This window comes from Coturnix japonica, chromosome 16 (assembly GCF_054131305.1).
Source record: "Coturnix japonica strain WE chromosome 16, WE-NBRP24, whole genome shotgun sequence".
Taxonomy (NCBI): domain Eukaryota; kingdom Metazoa; phylum Chordata; class Aves; order Galliformes; family Phasianidae; genus Coturnix; species Coturnix japonica.
Genome location: NC_140678.1, coordinates 5185196 through 5197852, shown reverse-complemented (window position 1 = coordinate 5197852; position 12657 = coordinate 5185196).

Genomic DNA, 12657 nt, shown 5'->3' with positions numbered 1-12657 from the left:
AGGCCAATGCCCAGTTTCCTGCCTGATAAACGCAGATCTCTGGCAGCATTCAATTGTCTTCCCTGTACAACCACCCAGCCCCCCTCGTCGTCATCAAAACCAGTATCATTTTAAAGTCAATGAATCTTGCCTGTAAAAGCACATCTAGCCTCCTACAGAAATTCATTGGTTTGGGGGACTGAAATTGAGAACACATCTGTAGGCAAACACTCCCATCAACTTCCATATGTCTGAATGTGCAGCCCCTCCTCATGCAGTGACCCTCCTTCCACAATTGCAGACGGTTTCATTCCCCACAGCAACTTCACAGTGGCAGAAGGGACAGACAGCTCCCTGTAACCAGAAGGAAACAACAAAGGAAAATAACGGGACGCCCGCAACCTCTCCAGCCTGTCCCGGTCCCTCTGGTTGGCTTCCCTCCCCTACAATATATTGACTGCACTGCTCAGTTTGTATCGTCTGCAAACCTGCCATCATCTATGTCACTGACGAAGGAAGATGCTGAAGAGCAACGGTTTATATGGGTTAATACCTTGGGAGCCCCTCTCTTCAAGGAGCTAGTTCTGCAAGTCTGAGTCCCACAAAGGGTGGTCTCCATAGACGTTCAAATTCGTGCTGCACAACCCTACTTAATTTTCTGTATTCATTTCTGTATTGATCTCATGTGGATCAAAATAACACAGTCAGTATCTGCAACGAGTCTAGGCCGAGCAAAACTTTAGATGGAGGGAGCAAAGAGATCAAGACAAGATGATGTAGTGCAATGCAGTCAAAGCAGCTGGCCAAGCAAAAGCTATGTGCATGCATTTCCAAGCTGAGCACGCACCTGGAGCTGGGACTGTATCACTCATTGTCAGAAGAATTCCTGAGTACCCTCATAAAGAAAGCTATACACCAGTGTGACTGGAGTCCATTTACACCAATTAGACCTCTTTACATTTTAATAAGCACCATTTACTACTCCAAAGTTGCACTTCCTTTGCCTTTCAAGTACAAGTACAAGCACAAGTGCCAACACCTGCCCCACAAGTGCCACCTCCTGCCCCACAAGTGCCAACACCTGCCCAACAAGTACCACCTCCTGCCTCACAAGTGCCAACACCTGCCCCACAAGTGCCACCTCCTGCCCCACAAGTGTCAACTCATGCTCCACAAATGCCACCTCTTGCCCCACAAGTGCCAAATACTTCCCCACAACTTCCATCTTCTGCCCCACTAGTGCCAACTCCAATTCCACAAGTGCCACCTCCAGCCCTACAACTGCCACTTCCAGCCCCAAAAGTGCCACCTCCCGCCCAACAACTTCAACATCCCACCACACAAGTGCCAACTCCTGCCCGTGTGCCACATCCTGCCCCACAAGTGCCAACTCCTGCCGCACAACTGACAATTCCTGCCCCAAAAGTGACAGCTCATGCTTCACAATTGCCAGCTCCTGCCCCACATCATCCACCTTCTGCCCCACAAGTGCCACCTCTCGCCCCACAAGTGCCACATCCCGCCCCACAAGTGCCACCTCCTGCCAAACTAGTGCAACCTCCTGCCCCACAAGTGCCATATCTCGCCAGACAATTTACAGCTCCTGCCCCACAAGTGCTACATCCTGCACCACAACTTCAACCTCCTGCCCAACAAGTGCCACGTTCTGCCCCACAAGTGTAGGCTCCTGCCCCACAACTGCCAATTCCTTCCCCACATGTGCCAGCTCATGCTTCACAAGTGCCAGCTCCTGCACCACATCATCCACTTCCTGCCCACAAGTGCCAGTTCATGCCCCACAAGTGCCAGTTCATGCCCCACAAGAGCCACTTCCTTCACCACAGGTACCCCATCCCACCCCACAAGTTTCAATTCCTGCCCCACAAGTGCCACCTCCTTCCCCACAAGTGCCACCTCCTGCCCCACAAGTGCCACCTCCCGACCAACAAATGCCACCTCCCGCCAAACAACTGACACTTCCTGCCCCACAAGTGCCACCTCCTGCCCTACAAGTGCCACCTCCCGCTAAACAACTGACACCTCCTGCCCCACAAGTGTCACCTCCTGCCCAACAAGTTCCACCTCTTGACCTACAAGTGCCAGCTCCTGCCTCAAAAGAGCCACCTCCCGCCCCACAACTTCCAAGTAACGCCCCATAAGTGCCACCTCCTGCCAAACAAGTGCCACCTCCCGCCCAACAAGTGCCACCTCTCGTCCCACAAGGACCACCTCCTGCCCCACAAGTGCCACCTCCTGCCCCACAAGTGCCACCTCCTGCCCCACAAGTGTCAACTCATGCTCCACAAATGCCACCTCCTGCCCCACAAGTGACAAATACTTCCCCACAACTTCCACCTTCTGCCCCACATGTGCCAACTCCAATTCCACAAGTGCCACCTCCAGCCCTACAACTGCCACTTCCAGCCCCACAAGTGCCACCTCCCACCAAACAACTGACACCTCCTGCCCAATAGTGTCACCTCCTGCCCAACAAGTTCCACCTCTTGACCTATAAGTGCCACCTCCTGCCCCATAAGTTTCACCTCTCGCCCAACAAATGCCACCACCTCCCCCAAAAGCGCCAGCTCCTGCCCCACAGGTGCCATTTCCTGCCCCACAACATCCACCTCCCACGCACAAGTGCAACCTACCGCCCCACAACTTCCACCTCCTGCCCCAGAAGTGTCATCTCCTGCCCCACAAGTGCCACCTGTCACCCTGCAATTCCAGCTCGTGCCCCACAAGTGCCAGCTCATGCTTCACAAGTGCCAGCTCCTGCCCCACATCATCAACTTCCTGCCCCACAAGTGCCACCTCCAACCCCACAAAGACAGCCTCCTGCCCCACATCATCCACCTCCTGCCCCACAAGTGCCAATTCCTGCCCCACTATTGCCAGCTCATGCCCCACAAGTGCCAGCACCTGCCCCACAAGTGCCACCTCTTTCCCAACAGGTACCACCTCCTGCCCCACATCATCCACCCCCTGCCCCACAAGTGCCACCTCCTGCCCCACAACGACCACTTCCTGCCCCACATCATCCACCCCCTGCACCACAAGTGCCAATTCCTGCCCCACAAGTGCCACATTTTGCCACACCACTGCCACCTCCCCCCCAAATAATCTACCTCCTGCCCCACAAGTGTCACTGACCGCCCAACTTCCTCCTCCTGACACACAAGTGCAACCTCCTGCCCCACAAGTGCCAGCTCCTGCCAGACAAGAGCCACTTCCTGCCCCACAAGTACCTCTTCCCTCCCAACAAGTTCCAATTTCTGCCCCACAAGTGCCACCTCCTGCCCCACAAGTGCAACCTCCTGCCCCACAAATGCCACCTTTCTCCCCACAAGTGCCACCTCCTGCCCCACAAGTGCAACCTCCTGCCCCACAAATGCCACCTTTCGCCCCACAAATGCCACCTCCCGCTCCACAACTTCCACCTCCTGCACCACAAGTGCCACCTCCCGACCCACAAGTGCCACCTCACGCCCAACATCAACCACCTCCCACCCCACAAGTGCCACCTCCCGCCCTACAACTTCCATCTCCTGGCCCACAAGTGCCACCTCCTGCCTCAAAAGAGCCACCTCCCGCCCCACAACTTCCACGTAAGGCCCCATAAGTTCCACCTCCCGCCCAACAAGTGCCACCTCTCGTCCCACAAGGACCACCTCCTGCCCCACAAGAGCCACCTCCTGCCCCACAAGTGCCACCTCCTGCCCCACAAGTGTCAACTCATGCTCCACAAATGCCACCTCCAGCTCCACAATTCCACCTCTTGCCCCACAAGTGCCAAATACTTCCCCACATCTTCCACCTTCTGCCCCACAAGTGCCAGCTCATGCATCACAAGTGCCAGCTCCTGCCCCACATCATCCACTTCCTGCCCCACAAGTGCCACCTCCCACCCAACAACTTCAACATCCCACCACACAAGTGCCAACTTCTGCCCGTGTGCCACATCCTGCCCCACAAGTGCAAACTCCTGCCGCACAACTGACAATTCCTGCCCCAAAAGTGACAGCTCATGCTTCACAATTGCCAGCTCCTGCCCCACATCATACACCTTCTGCCCCACAAGTGCCACCTCTCGCCCCACAAGTGCCACATCCCGCCCCACAAGTGCCACCTCCTGCCAAACTAGTGCAACCTCCTGCCCCACAAGTGCCTTATCTCGCCAGACAATTTACAGCTCCTGCCCCACAAGTGCTACATCCTGCACCACAACTTCAACCTCCTGCCCCACAAGTGCCACGTTCTGCCCCACAAGTGTAGGCTCCTGCCCCACAACTGCCAATTCCTTACCCACATGTGCCAGCTCATGCTTCACAAGTGCCAGCTCCTGCACCACATCATCCACTTCCTGCCCACAAGTGCCAATTCCTGCCCCACAAGTGCCAGTTCATGCCCCACAAGTGCCAGCTCCTGCCCCACAAGTGCCACATCCTGCCCCACAAGAGCCACTTCCTTCACAACAGGTACCCCATCCCACCCCACAAGTTTCAATTCCTGCCATACAAGTGCCACCTCCTTCCCCACAGGTGCCACCTCCTGCCCCACAAGTGCCACCTCCTGCCCCACAAGTGCCACCTCTTGCCCCACAAGTGTCACCTCCTGCCCAACAAGTTCCACCTCTTGACATACAAGTGCCACCTCCTGCCCCATAAGTTTCACCTCTCGCCCAACAAATGCCACCACCTCCCCCAAAAGCGCCACCTCCTGCCCCACAGGTGCCATTTCCTGCCCCACAACATCCACCTCCCACGCACAAGTGCAACCTACCGCCCCACAACTTCCACCTCCTGCCCCACAAGTGCCAACACCTGCCCCACAAGTGCCACCTCCTGCCCCACAAGTGCCACCTCCTGCCCCACAAGTGCCACCTCCCGCGCCACAAGTGCCACCTCCCGCCCCGCCAGTTCCACCTGTCACCCTGCAAGTCCAGATCCTGCCCCACAAGTGCCAGCTCATTCTTCACAAGATCCAGCTCCTGCCCCACATCATCAACTACCTGCCCCGCAAGTGCCACCTCCAACCCCACAAAGACAGCCTCCTGCCCCACATCATCCACATCCCGCCCCACAAGTGCCACCTCCTGCCAAACTAGTGCAACCTCCTGCCAAACTAGTGCCTTATCTCGCCAGACAATTTACAGCTCCTGCCCCACAAGTGCTACATCCTGCAACACAACTTCAACCTCCTGCCCCACAAGTGCCACGTTCTGCCCCACAAGTGTAGGCTCCTGCCCCACAACTGCCAATTCCTGCCCCACATGTGCCAGCTCATGCTTCACAAGTGCCAGCTCCTGCACCACATCATCCACTTCCTGCCCACAAGTGCCACCTCCTGCCCCACAAGTGCCAGTTCATGCCCCACAAGTGCCACATTCTGCCCCACAAGAGCCACTTCCTTCACCACAGGTACCCCATCCCACCCCACAAGTTTCAATTCCTGCCATACAAGTGACACCTCCTTCCCCACAAGTGTTACCCCCTTCCCCACAAGTGCCACCTCCTGCCCCACAAGTGCCACCTCCTGCCCTACAAGTGCCACCTCCCACCAAACAACTGACACCTCCTGCCCAATAGTGTCACCTCCTGCCCAACAAGTTCCACCTCTTGACCTACAAGTGCCACCTCCTGCCCCAAAAGCGCCACCTCCTGCCCCACAGGTGCCATTTCCTGCCCAACAACATCCACCTCCCATGCACAAGTGCAACCTACCGCCCCACAACTTCCACCTCCTGCCCCACAAGTGCCACCACCCCGCCGTAAAACTTCCATCTACTGGCCCACAAGTGCCACTTCCTGCCTCAAAAGAGCCACCTCCCGCCCCACAACTTACATGTAACGCCCCATAAGTTCCACCTCCCGCCCAACAAGTGCCACCTCTCGTCCCACAAGGACCACCTCCTGCCCCACAAGTGCCACCTCCTGCCCCACAAGTGCCACCTCCTGCCCAACAAATGCCACCTCCTGCTCCACAAGTTCCACCTCCTGCTCCACAAGTGCCAAATACTTCCCCACAACTTCCACCTTCTGCCCCACTAGTGCCAACTCCAATTCCACAAGTGCCACCTCCAGCCCTACAACTGCCACTTCCAGCCCCACAAGTGCCACCTCCCGCCCAACAACTTCAACATCCCACCACACAAGTGCCAACTCCTGCCCGTGTGCCACATCCTGCCCCACAAGTGCCAACTCCTGCCGCACAACTGACAATTCCTGCCCCAAAAGTGACAGCTCATGCTTCACAATTGCCAGCTCCTGCCCCACATCATCCACCTTCTGCCCCACAAGTGCCACCTCCTGCCCCACAAGTGCCACATCCCTCCCCACTAGTGCCACCTCCTGCCCCACAAGTGCCACCTCCCGCCCAAAAATTGTGGCCACATGACAAACAAGTTCCACTTCCGCCCCACAAGTGCCACCTCCTGCCCAACAAGTGCCATTTCTTACCCCACAGGTTCCAAATCCTACCCCACTGGTGCCATTTCCTGCCCCACAAGTGCCATTTCCCCCCCCACATGTGCCAACTCCTGCCTTACAAGTTTCACCTACCACCCCACAAATTCCACCTCCCACCCCACAAGTTCCACCTCCTGCCCCAAAAGTGCCAATTCCTGCTTCACAAGTGCCAGCTCATGCTTCACAAATGCCAGCTCAGGCCCCACATCATCCACCTCCTCTCCCACAAGTGACAATACCTGTTCCACAAGTGCCACCTCCCGCCCCACAACTTCAACAACCCGCCACACAAGTGCCGACTCCTGGCAACGTGTGCCACATCCTGCCCCACAAGTGCCAGCTCCTGCCCCACATGTTCCACCTACCATCCCACAAATTCCACCTCATGCCCCACAAGTGCCAACTCCCAACCCACAAATGCCAAATCCTGCAATGCAACTTCCACCTCCTGCCCAACAATTTCCAACTCGTGCCCCACAATTGCCACCTCCCGCCCAACAAGTGCCACCTTCTGCCTCAAAATGCCACCTCCTGCCCAACAACTCCAACCTCCCGCCGCACAAGTACCACATCCTGCTCCACAAGTACCACCTCCTGCCACATAAGTTCCACCTTACGCCCCACAAGTGCCATCTCCTGCCCCAAAAGCTCGATTTCCTGCCCCATCAGTGCCACCTCCCGCACCACAAGTGCCACCTCCTGCCGCATAAGTGCCAATTTCTGCCCCACAAGTGCCACTTCCCGCCTTACAAATGCCACCTCCTGCCCCACAACTTTCACCTCCTGCCCCACAAGTGCAACCTCCCTGCCCACGAGTGACACAATCTGCCCAAGTGCCACCTCCTGCCTCACAACTTCCACCTCCCGCCCCACAAGTGCCACCTCCTGTCTCACAAGTGCAACCTCCCGCCCCACAACTTCCACAACCTGCCCCACAAGTGCCACCTCCCGTCACTCAACTTCCAACTCCCGCCCCACAAGTGCCACCTCCCGCCCTACAACTTCCACCTCCCGCACCACAACTTCCACCTCCTGCCTCACAAGTTCCACATCCCGCCCCACAACTTCCAACTCCTGGCCCACAAGTGCGACCTCCTGCCCCACCATTACCACCTCCTGCCCCACAATTTCAACCTCCTGCCCCACAAGTGCCACAACCTGCTCCACAATTTCAACGTCCTGCCTTACAAGTGCCACATTCTGCCCCACAAGTGTAGGCTCCTGCTCCACAAGTGTCACCTCCCGAACCACAACCTCAACCTCTGGCCTCACAAGTCCCACCTCCCGCCCCACAAGTGCCACATCCCGCCCCACAAGTGCCACCACCCGCCCCACAAGTGCCACCTTCTGTTCCACAGCTTCCACCTCCTGCCCCACAATTTATAACTCCTGCCCCACAAGTGTTGCATTTTGCCCCACAAGTGCCACTTCCCGCCTCACAAGTGCCACCTCCCGACCCACAAGTGCCAATTCCTGCCCCACATCATTCACCTCCTGCCCCACAAGTGCCACCTCCCACCCCACAAGTGCCAACTCCTGCCCTGCAACTTCCACCTCCTGCTCCACAAGTGCCACCTCGAACCGCACAATTGCCACCTCCTTTCCCATATCACCACCTCCCATCCAACAAGTGCCAACTCCCGCCTCACAAGTGCCACCTCCCGACCCACAAGTGCCAACTCCTGCCCCGCAACTTCCATCTCCTGCTCCACAAGTGCCACCTCGAACCGCACAATTGCCACCTCCTTCCCCATATCAACCATCTCCCATCCAACAAGTGCCAACTCCTGCCCCACAAGTGCCAATTCCTGCCCCACAAGTGCCACCTCCTGCCCCACAAGTGTCAACTCCTGCCCCACATCGTCCACCTCCCATCCAACAAGTGCCACCTCCTGCCCCACAAGTGCCAATTCCTGCCCCACAAGTGCCAGCTCATGCTTCACATGTGACAGCTCCTGCCCCTCATCATCCACCTCCTGCCCCACAAGTGCCACCTCCTGACCCACAACATCAATCTCCAGCCCCACAAGAGCCGCCTCCTGCCCGACAAGTTACACCTGCTACAAGTTCCACAAGTGCCACCTCCCTGCTCACGAGTGCCACATCCCGCCCCACATGTACCACCTCCTGCATCACAACTTCCACCTCCCGCCCCACATGTACCACCTCCTGCATCACAACTTCCACCTCCCGCCCCACATGTACCACCTCCTGCATCACAACTTCCACCTCCCGCCCCACATGTACCACCTCCTGCATCAAAACTTCCACCTCCCGCCCCACATGTACCACCTCCTGCATCACAACTTCCACCTCCCGCCCCACATGTACCACCTCCTGCATCACAACTTCCACCTCCCGCCCCACATGTACCACCTCCTGCATCACAACTTCCACCTCCCGCCCCACATGTACCACCTCCTGCATCACAACTTCCACCTCCCGCCCCACAAATGCCACCTCCTGTCCTACAAGTGCCACCTCATGCCTCACAAGTGCCACCCCCCCCCACAAGTGCCACCTCCCGCCCCACAAGTGTCACCTCCCACGCACAAGTGCCACATCCTGCCCCACAAGTGCCACCTCCCACGCACAAGTGCCACATCCTGCCCCACAAATGTCACCTCCTGCCCACAAGTGCCACCTTCCGCCCCACAAGTGCCACCTCACAGCCCAACAGTGTCAACTTCAGCCCCAGAAGTGCCACCTCACGCCCCACAACTTCCACCTCCCGCCCCACAAGTGCCACCACCTGACCCACAAGTGCCACCACCTGACCCACTAATGCAACTACCTGCCCCACAAGTGCCAACTCGTGCCCCACAAGTGCCAACTCCTGCCCCACAAGTTCTACCTCCTGCCTTACAAGTGCCACCCCCTGCATCACAACTTCCACCTCCCGCCCCACAAATGCCACCTCCTGCCCTACAAGTGCCACCTCAGGCCCCACAAGTGCCCCCTCCCGCTCCACAAGTGCCACGTCCTGCCCCACAAGTGCCATCTCCCACCCCACAAGGGCCAAATCCTGCCACGCAACATCCACCTCCTGCCCCACATCATCCACCTCCCACCCCACAAGTGCCACCTCCTGTGGCACAAGTACCAATTCCAGCCCTAAAAGTGCCAGCTCATGCTTCACAATTGCCAGCTCCTGCCCCACAAGTGCCACCTCCTATCCCACATGTGCCAACTCCTGCCCCACAAGTGCCATTTCCTGCACCACATTTGCCACCTCCTTCCCCACAAGTGCCACCTCCCGCCCCACAAGTTTAACCTCCAGACACACAAGTGCCATCTTCCGCCCCACAAGTGCCATCTCCCGCCCCACAAGTGCCAAATCCTGACATGCAACTTCCACCTCCTGCTCCACAATTGCCATCTCCTGCCCCACAAGTGCCACCTCCCGCCCCTCTATAGCCACCTCCTGCACCACAAGTTACAGCTCTTGCTCCACAAGTTACACCTCTTGCCCCACAACGTCGACCCCCGCCCCACATGTGCCACCACCTGACCCACAAGTGCCAATTCCTGCCCCACAAGTGCCATTTCCTGCACCACATTTGCCGCGTCCTGCCCCACAAGTGCCAGCTCCTGCCCCACAAGTGCTACCTCCCACCCCACAACCTCAACCTCCAGCCACACAAGTGCCACCTCCCGCCCCACAACTATCACGTCACACCCCAAATCTTCTTACCTTCCACCCCACAAGTGCCACCTCCTGCCCCAAACCTTCAACCTACTGCCCCACAACTGCCACTTCCCACCCAGCAATTGCCACCCCCCGCCCCACAAGTGCCTCCTCCCACCCCACAAGTGCCAACCCTTACCCCACGAGTGCCAACTCCTGCCCCACATCGTCCACCAACCGCCCCACAAGTGCCAACTCCTGCACCACAAGTGCCACCTCCCGACCCACAACTTCCAGCTCCTGCCCCACAATTGCCACCTCCTGCCCCACAACTTCCATCTCCCACTCCACAAGTGCCACCTACTGCACAACAAATACCATCTCCTGCCCCATAAGTGCCATCTCCTGCCCCACAGGTGCCACCTACTGTTCCACATCAACCACCTCCTTCCCCACATCATCCACCTCCTGTTCCGCAAATGTCACCTCCTGACCAACAACTTCCACATCCTGCCCCACAAGTGCCACCTCCTGCCCCACATAATCCATGTCCTGCTCCAAAATTGCCACCTCCTGCCCCACAAGTGCCACCTCCCACCCAACAAGTGCCACCTCCAGCCCCACCAGTTCCACCGCCCGCCCCACAAGTACCACCTCCTGACCCACAAGTGCCACTACGTGACCCACAATTGCCACCTCCCGTCTCACAATTGCAACTCTCGCCCAACAAGTGCCACCTCCTGCCCCACAATTGCCACCACCCCCCCAACAAGTGCCACCTCCCGCCCCACAAGTACCACATCCCACCCCACAAGTGCAACCTCCTGCCCCACAAGTGCCAACTCTCGCCCCACAAGTGCCAACTCCTGCCCCACAACATCCACCTCACGCTCCAAAAGTGCCACCTCCTGCCCCACAAGTGCTACTTCCTGCCTTACAAGTGCCACTTCCCGCTGCACAAGTGACACCTCCAGCCCCACAGCTGCCACAACCCGCCCCACAACATCCACATCCCGCCTCACAACTGCAAGCTCCTGCCCCACAATTGCCACCTCCTACCACACAAGTGCCAACTCCTGCCCCACAAGTGCCACCTCATGTCCCTCAATTTTCACCTTATGCCCCAAAAGTGCCACCTCCCGCCCAACAAGTGCAACATCTCGCCCCACTAGTGCCACGTCCCGGCCCAAAATTGCTACCTCCTGCCCCACATCATCCACCTCCTGTTCCACAAATGTCACCTCCTGACCCACAACTTCCACCTCCTGCCCCACAAGTGCCACCTTCTGCCCCAAAAGTGCCACCCCTTGCCCCACAAGTGCCACATCCCACCGCACAATTTCCACCTCTTGTTACACAAGTCCCACCTCCCGCCCAACAACAGCCTCCTCCTGCCCCACAAGTGCCACCTCCTGCCCCACAAGTGCCACCTCCCACCCCACAAGTGCCACGTCCTTCCCAATTGCCACGTCCTGTCCCACAAGTGCCACCTCCTGCCGTACAAGTGCCACCCTCTGCCCCACAATTGCCACTTCTTGCCCCACAATTGCCAATTCTTGCCCCACAACTTCCACCTCCCACCCCATAACTTCCACCTCCCGTCCCACAGCTTCCACATCCTGCCCCACAAGTGCCCGATCCTGCCCCAGAAGTACCACCACCTGACCCACAAGTGCCAACTCCTGCCCCACAAGTGCTACCTCCTGCCTTACAAGTGCCAATTCCTGCTTCACAAGTGCCAGCTCATGTTTCACAAATGCCAGCTCCTGCCCCACATCATCAATTTCCTGCCCCACAAGTGTCACCTCCAACCCCACAAAGACAGCCTCCTGCCCCACATCATCCACCTCCTGCCCCACAAGTGCCAATTCCTGCCCCACAAGTGCCACCTCCTGCCCCACAAGTGCCACCTCGCACCCCACAAGTGCCACATCCCGCCCCACAAGTTCCACCTCCTGCCTTACAAGTGCCAATTCCTGCCCTACAAGTGCCAGCTCATTCCCCTGAAGTGCCAGTTCCTGCCCCACAAGTGCCACATTTCGCCACACCACTGCCACCTCCCCCCCCAAATAATCCACCTCCTGCCCCACAAGTGTCACTGACCGCCCAGCTTCCTCCTCCTGACACACAACTGCAACCTCCTGCCCTACAAGTGCCAGCTCCTGCCCGACAAGAGCCACATCCTGCCCCACAAGTACTTCTTCCCTCCCAACAAGTTCCAATTTCCGCCCCACAAGTGCCACCTCCTGCCCCACAAGTGCAACCTCCTGCCCCACAAATGCCATCTTTCGCCCCACAAGTGCCACCTCCCGCTCCACAACTTCCACCTCCTGCCCACAAGTGCCACCTCCCGCCCCACAAGAGCCACCTCCCGCCCTACATCTTCCATCTCCTGGCTCACAAGTTCCACCTCCTGCCTAAAAAGAGCCACCTTCCGCCCCACAACTTCCACGTAATGCCCCATAAGTTCCTCCTCCTGCCCAACAAGTGCCACCTCTCGTCCCACAAGGACCACCTCCTGCCCCACAAGTGCCACCTCCTGCCCAGCAAGTGCCACCACCCTCCCCAAAATGCCAACTCCCG